Source organism: Camellia sinensis, chromosome 6 (genome assembly GCF_055761805.1).
Source record: "Camellia sinensis isolate YWXY chromosome 6, ASM5576180v1, whole genome shotgun sequence".
Classification (NCBI taxonomy): Eukaryota; Viridiplantae; Streptophyta; class Magnoliopsida; order Ericales; family Theaceae; genus Camellia; species Camellia sinensis.
This window is the reverse complement of record NC_138966.1, coordinates 55,942,208-55,968,737: the sequence shown is the minus strand read 5'-3', so window position 1 is coordinate 55,968,737 and position 26,530 is coordinate 55,942,208. Positions and strand designations below refer to the sequence as shown.

Genomic DNA, 26,530 nt, shown 5'->3' with positions numbered 1-26,530 from the left:
TTCAAAACCACGTTTATGAAGAAATTTTGATAACATAAACATTGTGAAGAAACATTGATGGAAGATAAGATTGGAAAAGAAGATAAATATAGTTGTAATACTACATTCATATGTTTTCTTATCCAATGTGAATCAAATAATGGACAAAGGGATAATTTATCCAAGTAATTCAATTGGATAGTGAATACCACACTAATTTGATGGGATTATTAATACCTTCACTATTAGTCTCATGAATCAAACATGACTTTAGTGTACTATTTTGAAATATGACATGGAATGTGATAAACAACTAAAATTAAGGAGGGAATTTTCAAATTGATGATAACATAAAATCTTATAAATAAATATGGATTTGTGTATTCATTAAAATAATTATGGAACTAGTTGGTCGGTAAGTTCTGATTTTATGATTTATGGGTTAATGCCTGCCCAAAAAAATTATAAAAACGAACTAAATTTTTGTTTTTTTTAAAAAAAAAATATTTTTTAGTTAGTGACTTTTGAAATGGTAAATCACAAATTATATGCACATATTGTTTTCCAAACACTCAATATAAATGTAATGGACTTTACTGTCAAAACCAATCACAATAATAGAAAATACCACATGACATATACTTTATCCACATACAAAAATTACTAGAAGAATAAGGACAAACAAATGGGATTGCTGGAAAGCAATGGTGTGGAGGGGTTCGTAAATGAAATGAGGAAAGATGTAAAGGGTCGAGGTGGTGAAAGAGCTAGAAAGGATTGGTCACGATGGTGAGGGGACCGAAAAAGGGTTACGATGGTTAAAAAGAGTTGGATACAGAGTCATGAGGCTAGGGTGTCTATGACGGCACGAATGGCAAAGAGGTATTGGGAACTAGATCCAAAACTAGGGTTGGTGATGATGATTACAAAGAACGCATTCCTTACAACGATCAATTCACTTCAGAAATATTTTCTTTCCCACGATCACGAGAGAGAATGAGTTTTGAGGAGTTTTTCTTTTTCTTTTGAGAGATAATGGTTTTTAGAAGTGGGAGTGCTTTTGAGCAGGTGAAATTTTCATAAAGATAATTTTAGTATTATTTAGGAAGAAAAAAAAAATTAAGAGGTTTAAAATTTATAAGTGAGGAGGCAAAAAAATGGAAGTCCAAAATAATAAATGGAGTGCTAATTGAAACACTCTTAAAAAATGGAGAAGGTGGGGATTCTGACACCCAAAAAAAAAAGAGTAGATTGCAAGACTGTTTACTAATCCCCTATATTATTCCAAGAACATTACAAACGTTGAATAGATTACATGATTGTAAGAGAATAGTAATTTCAACACCAGTAATCTAGGGATTAATAATTTCATGTAGTCCAATGTCATGATTTCAGAGGAAAGGAAAGAATAAAAATCTGTTCGGTTCAATTTTTGAATTTTCTTATAAAAACAAAAATTAATTTAACAAAAATAGATACAAAAAATATATTTTTGCTTAAAAAGAAAATACCATACAAAAATGTTTTTAAAAAATATTTTTCGTCAAAACATAGCAATAATAGTAACTGAAAGCATAACAGAAATCATAATAATAATTGAGCTTTTGATTAGTTTTGTTTCTTTCTATTGATTTTGTACTCTTTTGTTTTCGAGTAATACAACAATGACAAACAATTAACTACAATGATATTGGCAAGAGGCCAGCTAACTATACACTACCAATAGACATTTTTCATTGTTTTTTCTTTTATTTTTATGTATTGATAACTCTCCGGTGCTCATCTTCAGAGCAGAGATTGGAAATATGGATGCTGCAAAGCATCAGATACACTCAACCAGTCCTCCTGCAACATTCAAAAATTAAGAACTGTCATTTATGTGCAAACATGCATTTACATAATTGACACTACATATATGTGAACAAAAGTCTATATCCCCGTATGGATAGCAAATTAGATAATCTTTACTCAATCAATGAACTCATCAATAGGACCTAATGATTTCACCCAGCATTGAAAATGGTTATACCCAGTCTACAAGTATTTGCTTATGTCAGCAGCACACTACCTTCATGTTCTGACATAATTTCGCCAATATGATTTCTAATTTTCTCATGTGCTAGATGTTCCATAGGCCAAACCAAATTTTGCTGGCTGTTTGAGTTCAAACCATCTACTATGGCAAAACTAGATCATCCGGATTGGTTATTTAATTTTCTATCCCCCCATCAACAAAAAAAAAAAAAAAAAAACAGGAAGAAAGTGCCATCTAATGTTTTGCCCATTCAATTACTTGGTCATTACACCAAAAGCCATGGTCAAATCCAGAGCTTACCCTGCTTAAGAGAAGGGGAGCTTCTATGGGCACCAAAATGGTACCTCCAATTTTCGAGCCCATTACAATTTTGGAAGTCAAGAAAATGAACCAAATCATTCGTCTTTTTCGTTCCATGCAAACACACGTGCACATACTTATAATAAAATTATTTAAATCATTTAAGAGAAGGGGAGTTTCTGTGTGCAAGTAAAATTGCATGAGAAATTATAACTAATTATGATAGCTTCTTTGTTTATCTGTTGCTTTCCATGAAAACACACGTGCACATTCTTATAACAAATATATATATATATTTGATTGTGGTACATCTATTATATAAATGAAAGCATTCAGAATTAACTCTGAAAGAGAAATGGAAGTTAAATAGTTTCATAATTTACCGGAGCCCATGTCAAAAGTCTGCGCACCAACTGCAAAGCCAAATCATTTGGAACGCTACAAATATTGAGAAAAATACATTGTGAGTTAGCCAAAGCAAGGACAGACAGCTCAGGACATTATCTGACATGGTCCACAAATATAATATAACAGTAAACTAACCCAAGTTTTAGAGGATCTAGGTTCTTTATTTCACTTGACAAAAACTCTTCAGAGCAGTTTGTGATGCACAAGAAGTGATACATTCCACTTAAGGAAACTTGAGGGCAAAAGCAATTTTCTTATGGGGTGCTTGGTTAAGTTACCATTTCTTATTTTTCAAAAAACCAAAAAAATTTAAATATATATATATATATTGAAAAAAAATTACAATATAAAAACAGTTTTTTATTTTTTTCCGTTGGAAGACAAGATTATGAAAACATGTCTAGTGCATATATCATCCTTAAAAATATGAATATGATTTAACGGAGATAGATAAGTACAAAAATACATTCCACTATCCTTTCTCTCCTACCCCTGAGATGTTCTACATCTCTAGGGATTTTGTTGTAGAGAGCCGCAAATGACCTAAATCTGAAAACATTTATATCTAATAAGAGCATGCAACATGTATTTCATTTAATAATGTAACAAGTTTCGTTATAAAGAGGAGGATGATGGCAGCCACAGCTCATGATTGAGGATTTTAATATAATTCTAGTACAGAGTTTACATATTCAGTTTCAAGATTACTAAATTTCTACCATTTTAAGAACCATACCCATTTACAAGACTTCATCAACTTCAGGTTCTGATTTTCAAAGCGAGTCAAAATACATACCTTTGTACACATGTAAATACATAGGTATAGACAGTTCTTATAGTAGAAGTTTCCTAATGATTAATGCCCTAGAAGAAAGCTGAGTGATTTTTTTGCTGGACAACTAATATTTGTAAGTATGTGGTCATCAAGCTAGTGAGTCCCCAAATTAACAGTCACTGTCCTTGTTACAGGAAATTGCTCTCGCAAAACAAGTTTGTCTTCTTCATGCAAGGGTATCAACTTCTTTCTCATCCCCTTTTTTATTATTATTATTATTATTATTATTATTATTATTATAATAATAAAAAAACTGAACTACTTCAAGTAATAGGAACTAGCTATAGAGATCAACTAATACAACCTATGTGACCATATATTAGTTCATACAACACCTAAGCTCACATACAAACAATCTCGAGATCAAGTCATGCCTAGTAACACTTGGAATCTGCAACTCCCAATAACGCTTTCACATTAAAAAGATATACTAAAAACACTTTTTTCCCCCTAGCACACATCAATTAATTAATTACTAAGGACAAAATAAATTTCCATGACCACAAAGTACTAATTTTTGTATAGGTGGTTAATCATTTTAATTTATTTCACATTTGGCATAACACGATCCTGTTACGTCACCTTTTCTGTCTGACACAACTAAATTCGGTTTGATTGAGACAAATCATAATGCTTATTTAATTAGTAATCAGTTACTAAAAGATTTCGATGAACTCTCAATTGTCACCTTTGTCATTAAGGAGTAGCCAATTTACACGTTCACAAGCACGAATAATTGCTGATCTCTACTGTTGTCATCTAAAAATAACCAAACCAAACCAAACGAAGCCTTAAGTCCCATCAAATGGGGTCGGCTACATGAATCCTTCTTCTCCACGCGGCCCTATCAAAGGCCATTTCATTGGTCAAATTAAGTAGATTCATATCTCTATTTATAACGCTAGTCAACGTTAATCTAGGCCTACCTCGTCCCCTAACACTTCTATCTACCGTTACAGCATCGCATCTCTTCACTACTGCCTCTGTTGGTCTCCGTTGAATATGACCAAACCATCTCAAACGATTCTCTCTCAACTTATCTTCTATCGGTGCTACTCCTACCCATTCCCGAATACACTCATTCCTAATCCTGTCCTGTCTAGTCTTACCACACATCCACCTTAGCATCCTCATCTCAGCCACACTCATCTTATCTACATGTTGTTTCTTAGTTGCCCAACACTCCGTCCCATACAACATAGCTGGTCTAATAGCCGTTCTATAAAACTTACCTTTGAGTCTAGTAGGTATTCGTTTATCGCACAATACCCCAGACGCACTTCTCCACTTACACCATCCCGCCTTAATCCTATGGGCCACATCTGCATCAATCTCTCCCGCTGTTGTGATAATTGACCCTAAATAACGAAAATGTTCACTCTTAGGCAGTTCTTGGTTCTCAATCTTCACTCTCCTCTGCTTTCATTGTTACTGTTACTAAATTTACACTCCATGTACTCTGTCTTAGTTCTGCTTATCCGAAATCCTTTAGATTCAAGAGCTTTTCTCCAGATCTCCAACTTTGTGTTAACTCCTTCTCTAGTCTCATCCACTAACACAATATCGTCTGCAAAAAGCATACACCATGGCACGTCATCCTGAATATTTATCGTCAACTCGTCCATAACTAAAGCAAAAAGATAAGGACTTAAGGTAGATCCTTGGTGTAACCCTACAGTGATAGGAACTTCATTTGTTTCTCCAGCTGGCGATCTAATAGTGGTCACCACCCCTTCATACATGTCCCTAATCACGTCAATGTAGCCTTTTGTCACCCCTTTCTTCTCTAACGCCCACCATATTATATCTCGGGGCACTCTGTCATATGCTTTCTCAAGGTCGATAAACACCATATGAATGTCTCTTTTCTTTTCTTTATACTTTTCTATTACTCTCCTCAAAAGATAGATCGCTTCCATTGTTGACCTACCAGGCATAAAAACAAATTGATTCTCTGACACCTCTGTTATGTCTCGCAATCGACGTTCCATCACCCTCTCCCACACTTTCATTATATGACACATTAGCTTAATTCCTCTATAGTTGTTACAATTCTGGACATCACCTTTATTCTTATAGATTGGCACTAAAATACTCTTCCTCCACTCATCTGGCATGTTCCTAGTCAACAAAATTTTACTAAACAACCTAGTCAACCAAGCAACTCCCTTTTTACCCAAACACTTCCAAGCTTCAATAGGGATATCATCAGGTCCTAAAGCCTTATTTGATTTCATCTTCTTAAGTGCAATCTCCACTTCAAAATTTCTAATCCTGCGATAGAACCTATAGTCTTGGCTTATCGTATTACTGATTATTTCTTCCCGTATTGTCGTACTTCCATGTTCCTCATTTAATAGTTTCTCAAAATAATTCTTCCATCTTTCCTTAATCTCATCGTCCTTCACTAATACCTTAGAATCCTCACTCTTGATGCACTTTACTTGATTAAAATCTCTTGTTTTCCTCTCCCGCATCTTAGCAAGTTTGTATACCATCTTCTCTCCCTCCTTACTATCTAGTCTAGTATATAGGTCATCATAAACTTTCAACTTAATCTCTCTCACTACTTTCTTGACCTCCTTATTAGCCAATCTATAGCTCTTAAGGTTTTCCTCAGTTCTATCCTTCTGCCACTTTTTAAAGCACTCTTTTTTTGCCTTAACTACCGCTTGGACCTCTTCCCTCCACCACCAAGTTTCCCTAGAGCTGGGTCCCGTTCCTTTCGACTCTCCAAGCACTTCCCTTGAGATTCTCCTCATACAATTGGCCATCGAATTCCATATAGTGTTAGCCCCACCTTCTAAGTCCCAAGTACCTTCCTTATCCATTCGATTCTTAAATATTTCTAGTTTATCCCCTTTTAAGTCCCACCATCTCGTCCTACAACGCCCACCATCCTTCCTAGCTTGGTATTGCCCTCTAAAACATAAATCTAGTATCAAAATCCTATGTTGAGAGACCAGACTCTCTCCAGGAATCACCTTACAATCATTGCATTTTAGGCAGTCTACTTTTCTCACTAAGAAATAATCTATTTGGCTCTTAACTAATCCACTCTTAAAGGTTATCAAATGCCCATCCCTCTTCTTATACATAGTATTAGCCACCACCAAGTCAGAAGCCAACGCAAAATCTAAGATTCTCTCTCCAGCCTCATTTCTGTCACCAAAACCGTATCCACCATGCACCCTTTCATAACCTACTTTATCTATGCCCACATGGCCATTAAAATCTCCACCTATAACCAGGTTCTCTCCTACGGGTATCTCCTGTAAGATCTCATCCATTTGCTCCCAAAAATCCCTCTTAGTCTGATCATCTAACCCTACTTGAGGGGCGTAAGCGCTAATAATGTTCACTATATTCCCTCCAATAACTAATTTAACTAGCATAATCCTATCTCCTTTCCTAATGACCGCCACCACACTTTCCACAAGACCCTTGGAAATTATGATTCCTACCCCATTCCTGCGTCTATCCTTACCACTATAATAAAGTTTAAAACCAGTATCCTCAATTTCCCTAGCTTTCTCTCCCGTCCACTTAGTTTCTTGTATGCAAGCTATACTAACTCTCCTCCTAATCATAACATCTACTAATTCCATCGTCCTACCAGTTAAGGTTCCTATGTTCCAAGTGGCTATCCTAAACCTATAGTCTTGGACTAGCTTCTTTACCCGCGCTCATCCAGAAAAACGCGGAAACCTTTGCCCATTTTTCACCGCACCCAGGCGTCGATGCGGCGCCCCTTGCTCACTTTTCGAAACACCCGGAGGCAGGCGCAACGCGTCACTTGAGGGGAACGACCTAGCATTTAAACGATTCAAAGTAAGATTCATTTTCATAAGGGATCCGAGCGGCTTTTTTACGTGTTAGCTGTCGGCTACCTAACACACAACAATCTGCTAATCAGATGAATATGACTTGTTTTTAATTAAGCTTTTGTTTCTACACTCTCACCAACCCATCAGATTGTCAAATCCTTATTTGATGCTAAGTACCTTAGTGTGTTATCAGTTATTAACCATACAGCAAGAGGATTCACAGGAATGGAGCATGAGGCATCAGAATTCAAACAATTTCACTAGTTAATTATAAAAACTATGACTCACCTGAATAGAAGATTCATCTCATCTTCATGCAAGCTATCAGACTGCAGAATTAGAACTGCATATGACCGATGACTCAATTGGAAAACATAAGGAGTTCCTACAATCATCTCCAAGGCCACAACACCAACGCTCCACAAGTCGTGCCTGCAAGTTGACCAAAATACAATTTAAAAATAAATAATCGAAAAGACAAGAATTTGATTATTACATATGACAGTTCATTCAACAAAAAATGCATCTCAAAAAACTGTGAAAGTTACATGCAACAGATCTTCTCATTTAAGAACAACGTATTCTTTAGTGCAAAGACAAGATTCTATTCCATTACTTGTCAAATAAAACTCAGTTTTTAACCTTAAACTGTACTGAAACTAGAAGCATGTTAACATACTTTAGAGTTGTGCTTGTTGACCCTTAAAACCGGCTGGCATTAAGAAGAGCTTCAGGCGGAGTGTAGTAATACGTCTGCTTAGAGCTGAAATTACCATGAAGTCAACATAGCAAGTAAGAAATAAAAGAAAATGTACAAAGAGACTTACAAGCAAACAATTCATCCAAATAATGCTTTTACTAAGCAGACATACATGCAATTACCCCATTGAAATCCTCAGGAATTTTATTCCATGGGGATAAATGAATTATGACTATAAGTAGACAACGATGATTTGTTGAGTTAAGCTATGTGGTCCAAAAGAGTAAACACACGTATCCAATGTTAACCACCATAAATATTGCCAGGTTAGCTACCAGTTAAGGCACATGTCCAAGATTGCAGATTTAACTAGAACCTTTCTAGAAATGTCCATTACACATAATAAAAAGTGTGTCTATCACAAAGGCCGCAGAGAAAATAGCAGTCAGAGCTTTGATGGACACAAGGCCTTATTCTGTCACCCATAAATATTTTTAAGAAAAATCATTACTGGTTCAACTTGGGCCTCTTTCAGTTTCATCCATCTTGATGATCCTGGCCCGGCTTGGGTGGTATCAATCTGAATCATGTGTCTCGAATCCAGCCGATGAACAGGGAACGGGGAAGAAGGCCCAATTTAGAACTTGCTAGAAAAACAAATGGAGCTTCAGCCTATGTTATATCACCTCTTCAAAATCAATCAAACACCCATGTTAGACATCGGACACTTCAACAAGCTGTGACATAGGTGCATCATACTTTCCATTGGACACTTATATCTATATTTAACACCATCATTATATATCATACATTGCTGTATAATTGCTACAAAATGAGTAAAATGCCTTTTGATGTTGTAAGCTACACATAACACCATTTTACTAAATTAAAAATATAAAAATATTACACTTTTTTTTCTAAGTCTGCATATCCTTAAATTTGATATTTGATGGATCCGACCACTAGATATGTAACTGCACTCAACACTTGTACCCAAATCCATGTAACATAGGTTTCAGCTAACGTATAACTTCCTGGACATCATCATTTTGTCGCCATTCTAATGGTGCAAACTCAGATAGAAAATGCATATTGCAGGTATTTACGATGCACCACCATGAATACGTGACATAATACTAACATGAAACACAATTTTCAAAAAATATAAGACACGACGTGGGAGATGAGCAAAATATATATTTTCATATATTTATTGTATTGTCATATTTAAGGATAAACAATTATTATATATATCATGAATATGAATATATAATTCAAAGATAATAACGAAATGCAATGTAACACTAATTTCTAAAGTCTAAAGGAAGAGAATAGGTACAAATTACATTAACATGGTCAGTGCCTCCGTCAAGGGAGGCCCAAGCATCTCATCACCCTACGCGAGATCATGTGCAGTTTGGGGCTGATCATCTCTCACTCCCTTGGGGTGGCTCCACTTTGACTAGCGCTAGACGAGAGAGAGGTCTCTACTGTGAGAATATGCCTATTCAGTGTTTCCTTTTAGGATTATAGAACACTAAGTCCTAATCCTAAAAGGAAACACTGAATAGGCATATTCTCACATCTACAAGACCAATTTGAACAAGATATGTGACACCTCGTAAGTTGTATCACACTTGCCCACTGTAACTCCTTCGCACAACTCTTGAGGGTGAACTAGCCACCAAGGCCCAACTCTCCTATAAAAAGAGGTCTCCACCTCCGCAAAAATAAACAAATAAAAACCCATCTCCACTGCCTCTAACAAGCTTAGAGGTTACTCTCTCTCTCTCTCCACCACCAGTGGTCTGACATGTTCTTAGTACCTACAATGATTCCCGGTGGGCCCACAATTTTCCCACATCAGCAACGACTGACCACACTTAGTAATAAGACACCACTTTCAATAACCCAGGCAATAAGCCTCTTCCATCCTCCTACCAGGCCCCTTCTAGTAAAGTTACATTATCTATTTATTTAGACAAAGTTTGGTCCATGGTATCTACTATACTCCGCAGCGGTGGCCCAATGTTAACACTCACTCTTTAGACCAACTGATTCAAGGCCAGGTCTTCTCTTAAGAGAATTACAATTCATCTTCAACTAAAGTTTCTAAGAAGTGCCAAGCATTGCTGCAAACCTTGTGTATATTGTGAGTAAAAGGAGAGGATGCAAACCTTGTGTATATTGTGTGCTTTTGTGAGATTGGGAGGTAGATGCTGCCAGTGACATGACTCTCCCTAACACATATTACTTGAGGGATTATGTAACTACAACCAGTTGTAATAACACATACAATTATTATTTTTTATTTCAAAGAAAGACATTTCAAATTAATTTTCTCCCAAATCAAAACTATTTTTAATTTTAATTTTTTATATTCAAAGATCATATCTATACTGTAGAGAAAATTGTAAATCTAAGTTATAAACCAGCACTCAAACATACAAGGCTCTTCATACTCATTTATGCCTTCCCAAAATTCAATTTAATGACGACACCTTCCTTATTTGCACTCCGAGACTCAGCCACTTCGTTAGCTCCTAGAGCCACATCTAATAATAGACATCCCTCAACAAACGTCCCTTGAGAGGATGTTGTCTCTCCGAACAACACCCTCAATCTTCTACACAAGACCTTTGCCAATTTATAAACAGAACTAACGGGTCTGAATCACAAATTCAAGGAATTTTCTTTCTTAAGAATCAATAAATAAAAATAAAATCATCGGTCATATCATATTAACAACTCTATTCCCATAAAATTATGTAAAAACTCTCTTCAAATCATTCTTGAAAGCATTTTTTTTTTTTTTAAATTAAATGAAAAACACGTTCGTCATATTAACTACTCCATTTCAATAAAATTATGTGAAAACTCTCGTCAAATCATTCTTGTAAGTATCCCGACAAATCTGGATAAACAGCCATAGAAAACTATCAAGTCCCAGAGACTTATCCCTCTGACATTCAAAACACTGCCACTCTAACTTCCTCTTCATCAAATGGCCTCTCCAACCATGTTGATCTATTAGCATCAATTGGAAACCAATCCAACCCCATCAACCATTCCAATGACACGAGTACAAAAATGAATGAGAGAAAAAAATCTCATTAACTATTTGATTATCCCTATCCAGAACCCTCCCAGAACATACCTCCAATCTTTTTATGAAACTTTTTCCTTCCCATTTGCCACCCTATGCTGGCTATCAAATATCATGGATACGAATATTTTCTAAAGAAAAATCAATATTATCTAAAAGCTATGTTTAAATAGTATATGATTCATTGGTCACTTGATTGTCATATTATCCATTAATAGTTGTTTTCAAATTTACTTCATAGAATTTTAAGAAATTAAACGAGCTTATGTAAAATTTGCATCTAAAACTTTTGTACAACTACATAAGACGCTAAGCATTTTAGTTAAAAGGATAAATATATTATTAATTGATATTTTTTAAACCTTTTTGTTATGTGTTACGAATCCTTTATCCTTCTACATTATTTTTAACAAGGTGTGCTATATTTCAATCAGGTATGTACTTGTGTTTTGCACCTAGGCTCTAGGTGGCCTTCAGCTTAAGTGCAGCTCACGCTTCCACCAATAATTATTCTACATTTAAGGACAAGCATCAAACCAAACCTTTGTTGGTCCACTTGATATCCCTTTTAGTTTTTTCCCAAGGCAATAGTCAAATGGGTTAAATGATAATTTCAAATGATATAAAATTTTCCACGACATTATCACCCCTTGTAGTTTTCTTCCTTTTTGCCCCCCGCATCTCACCCCTTTCTTACCTAATCTTCCTAATTGAAAAACACAAATATGTAAGAGAGAAATCTCCAAACAAATACAAGGGAAGAAAGACCCACACGCAATTAGAGGGAGTCATGGCATGACATCCTAGTGTCTTGGCCCATGGTGATAGCTTCATTGGTTTCCCTCTTAGGGTTTTGGTCATCCGCGCTGGCTTCTAGTTGGAGGGAAACCCCAATGGTAGAGATGTTATCAATACAATTGATTAAAGTATCCTAAATTTAATTTTAAGTCATTGGTGGCAGTTCTTCACCACCTTTACTATCTCTCCAAGTAGATTCTGATAACTTTTAGAGGTGTCAATCTCCAAAGGAACATGGTATATGTGTTAAGCGACTATCTTCAGAATCCCTTCAAACCTCACAAGATAACTTTTTCCAAATAGTTCGAGTCTAGGCTGAGAAAATTGAACTCAAAACTCAAGAGCTAGTATAAATTTTTAAGTAAAAGTTTCTAGCTACTATGATCAACCTACACTAAAACAAGTTGAATGGATACAACACTAGCGATCAATTTATCTAAGCTATAGAACACACCATACAATGGCCACACGATCTACTAGAAATTTTAAGTGGTTTTAGAACTAAACCATGTAGCACCTCCATCTTTATTAACCCACTCCACTTCCACTTTTTATTGATGTGTGAGATAAAGAAGTAAGTATTTCTTAAGCTTCCTCAAGCCAAGCACAACGTTTTGAAACACCACCTGTTACCAGTTGGGTCAGTGCCATCTAATTTATCACTCAGCAGCCAAACAGGATTATAAAGTTTTATTTCCCAAGTACAAGAATGAGCATACCTTGATGGTCCATATAAGCCATAAAGATGCTTCCTGGTGAACTCATCAACTGCGCTTCCAAAGTCAATTATGCGCCTACATGAGATATGCAAAATATATTAGAAAATTCTCAAAGATAAACACCTGCAACATAGTAATTAGCATTTTTTTTAAGAACCAAGAAAAAGAGATTTTATTGAAATAATAAAAAACTCTAACAAAGAGAGGACAAGATGTCCTCATTGTTGGATCATCCCATGTGAGCTCCCATTGGAGAACCCACTTTCTCCACCCAATGGAAGTGGCTCTCCCACTCTACCAATCCCACTAGAGAGTGGAAGAGGGTAGGTGGTGACCAATGAGGCTCTCCCTCTTTGGTGTATAAATAGAGGTTGAGGGGAGAGTTGAAATTATCAGAAATTGAGTGTGAGAGCTGTGAGTTGAGTGAGTTTTATCTCCTCCTCTGTATTTGTATTTTTGCTCCATTTTAGTGATAATTCTCATTTCTGTCCGTGGATGTAGGCATTGGGCCGAACCACGTAAATATTGTGTTCTCTGTGTGTGTGAGATAATTCTCTGGGTGTGTTTGATCCTAACACTCATACAATGAGAAGAAAACAAAACAAAATCTAAACAAGCGAAAAGAGAACATTCCAAAAACTAAGATTGGCAAACAGATCTCCAATCATTGGAGATAAACAAACCAAAAAAAAAGTGGTGTTCCTTTAAATGGGGGAGATATGTAAGCCCAAAACGAAACATAGTAATTAGCATGTTTCCTCCATGGCAGGACCCACATCTCCCAAGTATACACTATCAAAGCTTGATTGCTTAATTTTCTTTCTTCCAGCTAATTGTGTAGGCAAAGGAATGTGCTTAGGCAACACATGATGCAACGGACAAACAGCTCAGTTCCTAACATGCTGCAAAGTCAGAAACGAAATTTTCTTTCTGTTAACTAAAGAGGTTGTATATAATGAAGATATGGACTAAATGATACTGTTCACAAAAGAATCACTTCACAGAACAATTGTCACCCTATTCTTATGCCTCCAGTGAAATCATCTAATCATTTATACTAAAATTTCTTTCTTTGTTCTTTGGTTACAAACATTTTCCCACTTCATTAGTAACTAGTAGAGAAGACAGAAACCACACCAGCTAAGTAGCTCCATTTAGCTAAAGAGGCCAACGCATGCTAGGGAGGAAACCAAGCAATAAATTTTTCTTTTTTAGGAAAAAAAAATTCATAAAAATAGATTCTATAACTCAAGAATACTATTATCACATTTAGGCAAACTCCACTCAAAAAGTAAAAACAAACAAACAAAGAAGAAAACAAACAACTTAGGTATAAATTCTAATCCATCTAAAACGGAACACAAATGCAAACTAAAATATGATGTAAACAAAGCACGAAAAAGATATGGCATTATTTAATCAATTCAAGATTATGAGCTGGCAACTAATAAAAATGAGTTCATGGTAATCATCAGAATCTTTATGCGCTCTAAAAGTCATCTTGAATACTTGGAGTTCATAATGAGGGGCAAAGTATAAGGATAGAAGTGAAAAAAACAAGGACAAAAGGAAAGAATATTCAAAGGTCAAAAGTAGAAAAAAGAAATGAGATCAAGAAAAACTGGAGAATAACAGACAAACGAAAAATTGAAATGAAAATGTTGGCCAGAGGATGCACATCAATAGCAATAGTTATAATCAAATACATAACAGTAACATCAAACAAAGCTTCTTGCATTTTTAATATAATGTTTCTCGGTCTATTGGTCTTACATAAACCTGACCACCTATATTTATATAGACGAATGTTGCAGGCCAAATCAAACCAAGAAAGCAAACCAAACCAAAAAACATGTAGAAAATAAACAATTCCAAAATTCAAAAGAACAATAACATTGACCAACTAAGAATAATTATAAAGAAAACCAAAGAACTAATGAACTTAATTTAATCTTCAAAGGAAGAAGAGAAGTACAATTAGAAGGTAATTACCTTAAGCATACTCTAGATTTATGCAAATTCACATATTCTACTGACAACCTTAGATTTCAAAAAGAAAATATGCCCTATACAATATATAGAAAAAGAAAAATGTTTGGTGGCCACAATTTCCGTGGCTCAAATGGCTTGAATTTGCTAAAACGACGTCGTTTTGTGTTGTTTTGTGCCCAAAATGACGTCGTTTTGGCAATTTCGAGCCATTCGAGCCACTGAATTTCGCGCTCTCTACCATTGCTGATAGAAAAAACAATTAGTTCCTATTAGCTAAACCAACTAAATCTTGGTTTCTCAACACTCTAGAATTCCAGGGTTGTTCTTGGTTTCACGAATGCATTATAAAAGAAAAGGAACAAGGTTTTAAGTATCTATTCCATCAGCATCAGCACCCTTGACATAACATGTAGTGATTATTGAAAATATCTTATGAGATCATAAAAAAAGAGCTAGCAAGGAAAAATGAAATTTTAAGGTAACTATAAGCTAATAGTACATGACCAACAATCTTGACCAAGAATTTCAAGGGTTGTGATAAAAACTGTAATGTTATATTGAATTTCTCCAAAATTTTCTGTTAAAAAATCCTCATCGGAGTTTTTAATTAACTAGTACAAGTGCATTGGCTATAAAGAAGTAGTACAAATCGGTTAAAAGCCAGTTTTTTGGCTTTTTGACTTTTTTAAGTCACATCACCTCTTTACTCTTTTGCACATTTTTTCAAAAAAAAAACAACCAAGAAAAACCAAAAAAAGCCAAATAGCTGGCTTTTAACTTACTTCCCAAAATACAATCAAAGGATTAGGCACGTCAAGCTAAGTTACACAGACGCAGGTACGGGTGTCGGGTGTCGGGTGGGGTGCATATCTAAGGGTCGGACACTTCAAAATTAAAAATGAAGGATACGTGGATATGTATCCAAATTTGGATACGGGTACGGGGATACGTTAAATAGTTTGTTTTAAAAAAAATATATTTATTATATGAAGATGAGTTATATTATATAAATAACAAATAAAAATTATTTTAAATATAAAATAAATTATATTATATATGATAAAATAAGTTATTTTTATTTTAGACATAAAAATTATATTATTTATGATATATTGTATTATATAATTTTTTTGGATGAATAATATTATATGATATGAATAATATTATATTTGAATAAAAAAAAACAAAAAAAGAATAATATTATATATTATATTATTATATTTATATTATCTACTAATATTATATACTAATAAATATATTATTATTATATACCAATATATTATTATATTATTATCTACTAATATATTATATTATCTACTAATATTATATACTAATAGAGGGAGATCGAGAGAACAAAGAAGAGAAGAAAGAACAGAGAAGAGAAGAAAGAAGTCGGCGACCGAGAGAGAGAGACAAGAGGAGAGGAAGAGAGATCGACAGATCGAGAGACGAGAGACGAGAGGGAAGACAGAGAAGGAGATCGAGAGATGAGAGAGAAGACAGAGCAGGAGATGGAGATCGAGCATGTCGAAGCAGTCGAAGAAGCGACCGATGTCTTCGCCATTTCGACAGGTGACCAAGTTCTCTCTTTCTCTCCCTCTTTCATCTCTGTTGCTGTCTGTAAAGAGCCATGTCCGAGAGAGAACACGCGAATCTGACACAGATCCCACACCCGCACCCGTGTCGTGTCGACACAGGTACTTCGTCCCAAAGTGCCGAGTCCATGTAACACAGACGTCAAGTACATAAAATAACACTAAGCATCTTATACGGACTGACACAGAAACAATAGAGAAAGAACTACGTACATTTTGGTATGAAAGTGCGTATCTTCACTTGGTCTTTGTTCTAAACATGTGCCATTTGTTTCATCTTCAACGCATATCACCATGTCACCTTCAACAAAAGAAATACAAATATGCGTCTCGTTCAACAGAATTGTTGAATTGAAAATTAAGATTAACCAAACATGGCAAAAAAAAAAAAAAGAGTAAAGAGATTTAGCCCACCCCCCCCTCTCTCTCTCTCTCTCTCCCTCTCTCTCTTGTTGGGGTATATTATAGAAAACTCTAGTGTTAGACTCAACCATCGCAATTGGCATCCAATACTAGTCATGTCAGTAGCAATATTTCACAGAAGCTTGGATATTGAAGATTAATTTACAAAAATCCAATAACAGATTGTGGTTACTTTTGAATAACCAAACCAAACAAAACTAAGTCGTGTTAAGGTCTATATGATCAGTTAAATTACAACAAAAATAAATCCAAATCCTCTTTTTACTATCGCATCTCATGTCAGTTTAGGTCTTTCCCTTCCTCTTAACATTTTCATTAATGGTGATCATATCACTCTTTCTTACCGTTGCATCAACAAGTGTACGTTGTACACAACCAACCCATCTTAGCATGTTCTCTCAACTTATCTTCAATTTATGCTACTCCCACTATTTCACAAATTTATTCATTTCTAATTCTATCTTTCCTAGTCTGACCACACATCTATATACGCATTCTTATCTCAACCACACTCATTTTATAAATGTATTGTTTCTTATTTGTCCAACATTCTACCCTATAAATCATTGCTGGCCTTATATAAAGATCCATCCTCTTTTCTCTATACTTCTTTATTAATATTCATCAAAATCTAACTCCCTCATAACTCTTAGGAGATGCTCCCTCATAACCCTTAGGAGATGCTCAATCACTCTCCCACAATTTTATTATATGACTCGTTAACTTAATGACTCTATAACTGTTGTAATTTGGGATTGTGAATTATGTAGCTTATATTATTCATTAAGGATAGTTTAGTACTTTAGATTATTAGGGTTTCGTTTATATATTTTGTAATTCTTTTGATTAATCTATATACACAAGTTTTGTCATCTGTTATCATGGTATCAGAGCAAGGTTACAAACAGTAGCATACCTCGCAGGTCATCATCGACCATCGCAGCTCTGTCTCTCGTCGCACATCGCAGCTCTCTCTCCTTCAATCGCAAGGCCATCGCAGCTCTGTCTCTCTCTTCGCAAGGTCATCGAAGCAGCTCTTCTCGCAGCTCGCAGCTCTGCCTCTTTCTTCACAAGGTCGTCATCGAAACAGCTCGTCTCACTTGCTGGTTTTGGTTCTGGTTCAATCGAAACCCTAGGAAGCTTCCATCGCTGGTCCCTGGTTCATTCAGAGACCTAGGTTGGGTATCTCCCTGATCTTCTCTCTATTTCGACCTAGCTCTCGTAAACGGTGAACCTCCATCACTGCTCTCTGGTGTATAGGTTGCCGTGGTTATGAGAAGAGTGCATTGCTACTCTTGACAGGTCATTCATCTCTCTCTCTCTCTCTCTTCTCTGCTGCCTTTCACTCTGTTTTGAATGCACTGTAGTTTGGGTATACAATATGGCTGGTGATAAATTGCAAGCTATTACTACTAAATTAGATGGTACCAATTATTCTTATTGGTCTCATGTGATGAAAAATTTTATAATGGGTAAAGGTATGTGGAATTATGTTATTGGTACGACTATTAGACCTGTGGAATCTCAAGAAACTGAGGCCGATGTTGCTAAATGGGATAAGGAAAATGCACAAATTCTTACTTGGTTTCATAATTCAGTTCAAACTACCATTGGTATGAATTTTTCCAAGTATTCTACTTCTAAACAAGTTTGGGACTATTTGAAGACTATGTACCTTGAGTCTAACTTTGCAAAGCAGTATGAACTTGAGATGTCTATTCGCAGTGCTAGTCAGAAAGATAAGTCCATTCAGGAGTTCTACAATGAGATGACTACTTATTGGGATCAGCTTGCTTTGATGGAACGTCCGATTTGCAGTTACTTGACAGTTATATCAAGTATCGGGAGAAACAACATCTTGTTCAATTTCTCATGGCCCTTCGTGATCAATTTGAGCCACTTCGGGGAGCTATTCTTCATCGGTCTCCCTTGCCTTCTGTGGATGGTGCTGTCCGTGAGCTTATTGCGGAAGAAACTCGGTTTAAGGTGGCTCATGGTACTCCTGCTTCCCAGTCAGTTTTTGCCACTCCTCCGCTTTTGCCCACCCCATCTTCTCATTTATTTCAAGTTACTGGTAAGCCCAAGCCTCGGGTTTCCATGGATGAGTGCAGCTTCTGTCATCAAAAAGGCCATTGGAAACAAGCATGTCCTAAACTTTTGCAGCCCAAGGGTCGTTCATCTGGTTCACCATTCGCTAAGCCGACATTTTCAGGATCTCGCTCATCTGCCGCCTTTTCTGCACCAGTTTCTGAGAATGATCCATCTTCCAATATGCAATCTATGTTTGAGCAGTTCAAGTCTTTCATGGTGGCCAATCCAAATCTTTCGTCCCAAGCCCCCGCTATGACTACCACTCAGTTCGGTTTGTCTGGTTCATCCTCTTCAGGTAATATCCATACTTCGTGGATCTTTGATTCTGGTTGTTCACATCATATGACCCCTGTTGCATCTCTCCTCAGTAATTGTGTCTCTCCTTCTTCTTCTATCACTATTGCTACTGCTAATGGTTCTTCTATGCCTGTACACTCTGTTGGTTCTATTTCCTGCTCCCATTTGTCTCTTTCTCCTGTATTTTATGTGCCTCACCTCTCACTCAGTCTTATTTCTATTAGTCAATTATCTGATTCCGGTTTTGATGTTGTTTTCTCTTCTTCTCATTGTGTTGTACAGGACCGGGTATCCAAGAGGCAGATTTGGATCGGGCGTAGAGTTGGAGAACTATATATCTTGGAGAGCTTGCATGTTCCTCTAGAAGTGTCTTCTACTGCATTGTCTTCTTTTTGTTTAAACAATAAGTCATCTTTGTTTTATATTTGGCATTCTAGGTTAGGTCATCTGTCGAGTGATCGGTTGAGGATGTTAGTTAGGTCTGGACATTTAGGCAATTTTCCCATTAGTGATATTTCTGAGTGTCGTGGCTGTAAACTGGCTAAAATGTCTGCTCTTCCTTTTAATAAAAGTAGTTCTATTTCATCTTCTCCTTTTCAATTGGTCCATACTGATGTTTAGGGTCCTTCCCCTATAGTTACCAAAGGTGGTTCGCAATATTATGTAGCTTTTGTGGATGATTACAGTCGGTTTACTTCGGTTTATTTGATGACTCGAAAATCTGATTTTTACAAAATATATTCTAATTTTCACTCCATGATTCGCACTCAATTTTCTACCACCATTAAAATTCTTCGTTCTGATTTGGGGGGTGAGTATTACTTGTCTGAGTTTGAGGAGTGTTTAGCTACTCATGGAACTATTCATCAGTCTTCATGTTCTGACACTCCTGCACAAAATGGTCGAGCTGAGCGCAAACATCGCCATCTCCTTGATACAGCTCGCTCTTTGTTGCTCTCATCTTTTGTCCCTTCTGTTTTCTGGGGAGAAGCTGTGCTCACTGCTGCATATTTTCTCAATCGGATGCCTACTCCTCTTCTCTCAGGCTCATCTCCGTATGAGCGTCTTTTTGGTGTTACTCCCAATTATTCTCTTCTTCATATTTTTGGTTCTGCATGCTTTGTTCTCCTTCCTAAACGGGCGCGCTCCAAGCTTAGTTCTCGTTGTGTCCTATGTGTCTTTTTAGGGTATGGCATTAATCAGAAAGGTTATCGGTGCTATGATCCTGCCACCAAAAAGCTATATGTGTCTAGGCATGTCACTTTTTTAGAAAAACTACCCTACTATACTATACCTTCCACCCATGTTCCTATTACTAAAGATGAATTGGTTCATGTTGACCCATTTCCTCCTAATGTTTCTCCTGATGAGTTTGTTTCTGACCTTGAGGTCTCTACTTTGCCTCTTACTAGCACTTCTAATACCTCTCCAGCTACCTCATCTCCAGCTCCCGCTTCTCCTGCTCCCACTTCTCCTGCTCCTCTTATTGTTTATCAACGCCGCAAAGCACTTCCGAGCTCACCTGTCTCTAGCTCTACTGTCCCTCCAGCTGTTTCTTCGGATCCCGCTCCTTCTGCACATCGCTTCCCAAAGCGAGATCGTCATCCTCCGAACTGGTATGGTTTTGGTAATACATGTTGTTAGAATTTACCATAACCCACTCCACCTACCACCTCCACTACTACACTCCACCTACCACCTCCACTACCACCTTCACCTACTCCCAAATCCTCTCCTATATAAATCTTGTAATTACATCAATCAATCAATATCAATAATACATATATTTTTACATGGTATCAGAGCAGGTTTAGAACCTAGTATTTTCGCTTCCCCGGCGGGCGGCAACCTCACCTTAGCCGCCCGCCGGACCTCAACCTAGTCCGCTAAAATTCTCTACACATACCGTCACTCTTCTTCACCAATGTCTGCAAACAATCAGATCTCTCTGAGACATTTCATCGAACACCATGTCTGCAACAATGATGGGCAAAACACACACACACACCATGCAGGGGGGACACCATTCATTACCAAACAGAAGGCCATCTCTTCTCCAACCAATTTTTTTCTCTCTCTAGACCTTGGGGTTTTACCCCTAATTGGGGCATTTGTCTTCTCTCTCTCAATTTGATCTTTATTATTTGGTTTCGGAGCTTGAGATTCTGTGCCTAATTTGGCTGTACATGGTTTCATCATCCGCAGCAATTGAGCATATGGTTCGCTGATGTTCCACTCTGATTCGACCTATATTCAGTGTTGTAACTTGGTTCCAGTTCATGGGCCTTCTTTGCAAATCAGTTTTGCAGCCCACATGCGAGTTGATTGACACCTTCGATCAAAGTATTGCTCTTTGCGAACTGACTGGAGTTCTTCGCGAAGCTGTTCTTGTCGACATGTGAATCTAATCACAAACTGAGTTTGCGATCTGACTTTGCAGATCAAGATTTGATCAGAGTTTGGTCCTGCAACTCAGTTCGTCGCTGAATCAGACATCGCTGACCTTTCATCAACTCTGAAATTCGAATCTAGACTCCTTCGTGATCTGACCTTGGGGCTTCCTTCGCGACTCGCGATTCTTCTTCACAGTCCTGAGTCGAATTTGCGAACCTTTGCAATCAACTCGCGACCTGAAGTGAATCAATCCAACCTGCTGTTGTTCTTGGTGACAAAAGTGAATGAAGATTGTACCAGCTTGGTATATATGTGTATATGATGTGAAGGATCTGTCTTGCCTCTCACAGGATCTCTGCCGAACAGTTATTGTTAATAACATGGCGTTGACTGGAATTCCATGCATCCCCTTTTCTGCAAGACAACCACATGATGATCAGCTTCTGGAGGTCCTTCTTCCACTCCTCAGACACTTCTCTCAAATCCGGGAAACACATTTTCTCTCTCACTTTACTTTTTCCACCACCCACCAAACATCATCATCGCCATGACTGGGTCTGCCCCCTGTGCTTCTTTTTCTTTTATTCTTTAACAACAACACTTAGTTGGTGAGCCCCTTTCACACATGTTTTCCACTAAACCACATACCCATCACATTTTTTTTAATATTTCTACTTTTTCGTTTTTGTTGTTTTTTTATTTTTTTTTATTCATCACCCCACCTGGGCATGTCTCATCCGGGTGCTTATTTTTCTTATCTCTATTTTTTTTTATTCTCTTTGTTCCCACCATGTTTCATCCCACTAGAGTATATAAAATATATTTCTATTTTAAAAACAATTTAACATATATATATATATATATATTGTTTTATCTATTTTTATTTTATTTTATTTTATTTTTATTATTCCACAAAAAAAAAAAAAAAACAAACAAACAAACAAACAAACAAACAAACAAAAACAAATCCACAATCCATTCACCACCTCGGTTTTCAACCCGATCACAATTTTACACTAGGATCAACCCCGATCCCCATTTTACAGCAAAAAAAAAAAAAAAAACAACAACAACAAACACACAAAACATCCACCCACACAGTGGGTTTTTTTCTTTTCCCTTCTCTACTCTACTGCAGGTCTCTTCTTCTTACTTTTATCTTGGGTGTCCCGTGCCAGTCCGGTCTCCGTGTTTCCTTGTCCACCGAGCACGTTCACTCCCCCATACTCCTCCACTGCAGCATATGGCGGACCTCCAAAACGGAACATCACGGTGGCCTTCCGCTTCAGTTCCTTATTTTCTGCCTTTAGCACACTTATCTCTGCTCGCGCATCCTTATACATACGTTGGAGCAGAGCCAGCTGGGAGTTTAAATGCTGCACCTCATTTGTCCTACTCTGCAGCCGGTTCGACAAATTTGTGACCGCCGTCATGCTTTCCACACATGCCTTCAGAGTATACTGATTTGCTTCCACATCCGACTGCACTGCCATTCTTTGCTCCACAGACCGCATCGGAAAGTTCAGCGGAGTAAACTCCGGGGCACTCGGTTGAGGTTCCAGTGCTACCGCTCCAGTTCTCTCTCTTGTTGACTCGTTGAGGTCGGGAAAGAGGGTGAGCAGACTCCGGGAAGACGAGGCCATTTTCTGGGCAACAAAGTGTTACAGACTATTTTCTGGGCAACAGAGTATTACAGACTATCTCTCTCCGCAAACGGAACTATCTTTCTCAGCAACACGAAGGATTTTTCAGAGGTTTCTCTCAGTTTTTTCTCTGCCTCAGCCTCTGCCTTCGTCTTGGTTAAATAGCCGATGCTGCCACGCGCATCGCGCGCCTCTTGACGCCCGACAAACTGGCACGCCTTTTCATGGCACATCTTTTGATAAAGTGGACACACCTTTTGATGGCACGTCTTTTGATGGCACGCTTTTTGATGGCCCGCCTTTTTATGAATTGGGCACACCTTTTAAGGGTGCAACTTTTTTAAGGGTCCGACAAGACTCTGTAAACTGTCCCGACATTGATTCCGGTTAGCTCCTTTATGGGTCCGACAAGACTCTGTAAACTGTCCCGACATTGATTCGGTTAGCTCCTTTATGGGTCCGGCAAGACTCTGTAAACTGTCCCGACATAGATTCCGGTTAGTTTCTACAAGGGTCCGACAAGACTCCGTAAACTGTCTTCTACAACGGTCCGACATGACCCCATAAACTGTCTTCTACAACGGTCCGACATGACCCCATAAACTGTCTTCTACAACGGTCCGACATGACCCCATAAACTGTCTTCTACAACGGTCCGACACCACCATCCAGTGTCCTCTACACCGTTATGACACCCCCATACAGTGTCCTCTACAACGTTATGACACCACCATCCAGTGTCTTCACCAATGGTCTGACACGACCATACAGTGTCACCTATCCTCTTTTATTTTTATGTATTTTCTTGTTTTGTTCCTCTCTTCAAACTCAAGTTGGTTAGTTTCTATCCTCCTTGAGTTTGCGGGGGGCTGTTAGAATTTACCATAACCCACTCCACCTACCACCTCCACTACTACACTCCACCTACCACCTCCACTACCACCTTCACCTACTCCCAAATCCTCTCCTATATAAATCTTGTAATTACATCAATCAATCAATATCAATAATACATATATTTTTACATGGTTCCCTTTCCTATCAGTCTTTTCTTTCTTGTCTTCATACATATTTTGAGCCCAGGTCTTACAAGGAAGCTCGTCATGATCCCAATTGGATTGCTGCCATGAATGATGAGTTAACTGCTTTGGCTAACACTCAGACTTGGGATTTGGTTCCATTACCTGCTGACAAGAATGTTGTAGGCTGTAAATGGGTCTATAAGGTCAAAACCCTTTCTGATGGGTCTTTGGAACGGTACAAAGCTCGTCTAGTTGCCCAGGGCTTTTCTCAGGAGTATGGAATTGATTACGATGAGACTTTTGCCCCCGTTGCCAAGATGACTACTATTCGTACTCTTATCTCTGTTGCCGCTGCCCATCATTGGCCCCTGTTTCAACTAGATGTCAAAAATGCTTTTCTGAATCGGCATCTTGCTGAAGAAGTGTATATGCGCCCTCCACCGGGTCTCTCTCACCCTCCTGGTGTTGTTTGTCGTCTTCGCCATGCTCTATATGGTCTCAAGCAGTCTCCTCGTGCTTGGTATGAGCGATTTCACTCTGTTGCCCTTCAGCTTGGTTTTCGCCCTAGTCATCATGATTGCGCTCTCTTTGTTCGACGCACTTCTGTTGGCTACTATTCACATCCCTCTGATAGTACACATTTCGGCCCCAAAACCTGTTCATATCAACCCGAATCATCCCTAATCCCTTCTCCTACCTATTATGGCCTTATTTAACCATTACAACCTTAAATTACTCACTGTTTATGCTGTCAAATAGCCTCTATTCTGAAAATTCAGTAGGTTTCCCTGCATCAGTCAGCATTCTTTCACCTTCGTAACCAAATCTTCAACCTGTTTTTTACTCAGACAAGATTGTAGACACAAATTTTAAAACATGAAGTGTTTCAACACATTTCAAAATTTTATGTTACAAATGTCCACTGTTTAGTCTTTTTGACTAAACAGTGTTGATTATTTGAATAGCAGGTTCTTATTTCCGATCTGTATTTCAGATCGTTAATTACACATTTTATGCAAAATGAAACCTCTGATTAATGAAGAACAAAATAAACAACAAAAGACAATTTTAAAAAAAAGAAAATATTTTATTACGATTATTATGGGTTTTGAACCCTCGAATACAAAATACAGTTTGGGTTTGGAACCCTTTACCTATTCATCGCCATTAGCGTAGGTTCTTGAATTCTCTAGCCTTCTCTTCTTCTTTCTTGTAACGATTTGTTTAGCTCTCAACTTCTTTCTCTCTCTCTCTGATCTTTTTCACTTCTGATCCTCCAATCCCCCGTCTTGTGTGATGGTCCTCATATTTATGGAGGGCCATCAGGTGATAGGATTGCTTCATCTTCAATTTTGAATTTCAAATTGAATGATATTTGAATTTCAAATTGAATGATAACGCTATTTAAATTTTGAATAATAGCGCTATCTGATTAATCGTATATCTGATTAACCGAATTGATCTTTGGGGTTTCATCCTGTGTGGTGTCTTTGCTGTAGGCTCTACAGGTGTCATTTTTTCGTAGGCTCCACGTGTCATTTGAGCATCTTGAATAACGTCGTTAAGATACGACGTTGTTTTATTTATATACCTCAACGGAGCAAATTAATCATTTTGGGAAGTGATTGCCTACAACAATCTTATTGTAGGCTCTATGTGTGTCATTGACTGTATTTGGTTTAAAATTTATGTGCCAACAAATGCCCCTCGTGACTTGCACAAGTGAATTTTCTTAACTGTGCGAGTCACGACAATTTGGCACTTTTATGTGGATGATCTTTAGGTCTTGGATGGGATTATTTCTTTGCTTTCGTCCCCAGCCTTTCCTTTTTTTTTTTTTTTTTTTTTTTTTTTTTTTTTTGACGGCTTTTTCATGAGCCCTTTTACTTTTGTTGCATGGGTCCTTTTTGTGGACTTGATCTTCTACTTCTTCTTCTTCTTCTTCTTCTTCTTCTTTTTTTTTTTTTTTTTTTTAAATAAAGGGTTAATTGCCCTTTATAGTCCATGGGCCAATTACTTTTGTTGCATGGGTCCTTTTTGTGGACTTGATTTATTTTTTTTTAATTTTTTTTTTAAATTTTTTTTTTTTTTTTTAAGGGTCATGAGTAAGGTCCAAAATTTAATTGGACGTTTCCTTTTGTGGACCTCCAACTTGCCACCATTTTTTTTTTTTTTTTTTTTTTTTTTTTTTTTTTTTTTTTTAAGGCTATAATGGACCTTTCCTTTTCTAGGCCACCATTTTAATTGGGCCTTTTCTTTTCTAGGCCACCATTTTAATTAGGCCTTTTCTTTTGTGGGCCTCCAACTTACCACTATTTTTTTTTGCAGTAAATTGTTTTCTAGGCCATCATGGATTTTTCTAAACC

The 26,530-nt window shown here is 37.2% G+C and overlaps 1 protein-coding gene and 1 long non-coding RNA gene across 2 annotated transcripts in view; one reads left to right on the top strand and one right to left on the bottom strand.

Annotated features, from left to right (window-relative positions):
* The window catches only part of LOC114257863 (uncharacterized), a 50,440-nt gene extending 30,750 nt beyond the window's left edge, over window positions 1-19,690 (top strand). The window contains exon 6 of the mRNA XM_082873822.1: window positions 17,739-19,690. The gene's annotated coding sequence lies outside the window, so the exon portion shown is untranslated. The remainder of the gene's footprint in view (window positions 1-17,738) is intronic.
* LOC114257862 (uncharacterized) lies at window positions 1,596-16,701 on the bottom strand. The gene is made up of 6 exons (XR_014332350.1): window positions 16,508-16,701; window positions 12,708-12,782; window positions 8,064-8,147; window positions 7,673-7,816; window positions 2,698-2,752; window positions 1,596-1,824 (listed from the first exon to the last, which is right to left on the bottom strand). It is a non-coding gene; the product is annotated as an uncharacterized LOC114257862 (long non-coding RNA).
* Window positions 19,691-26,530: the final 6,840 nt, after the last annotated feature.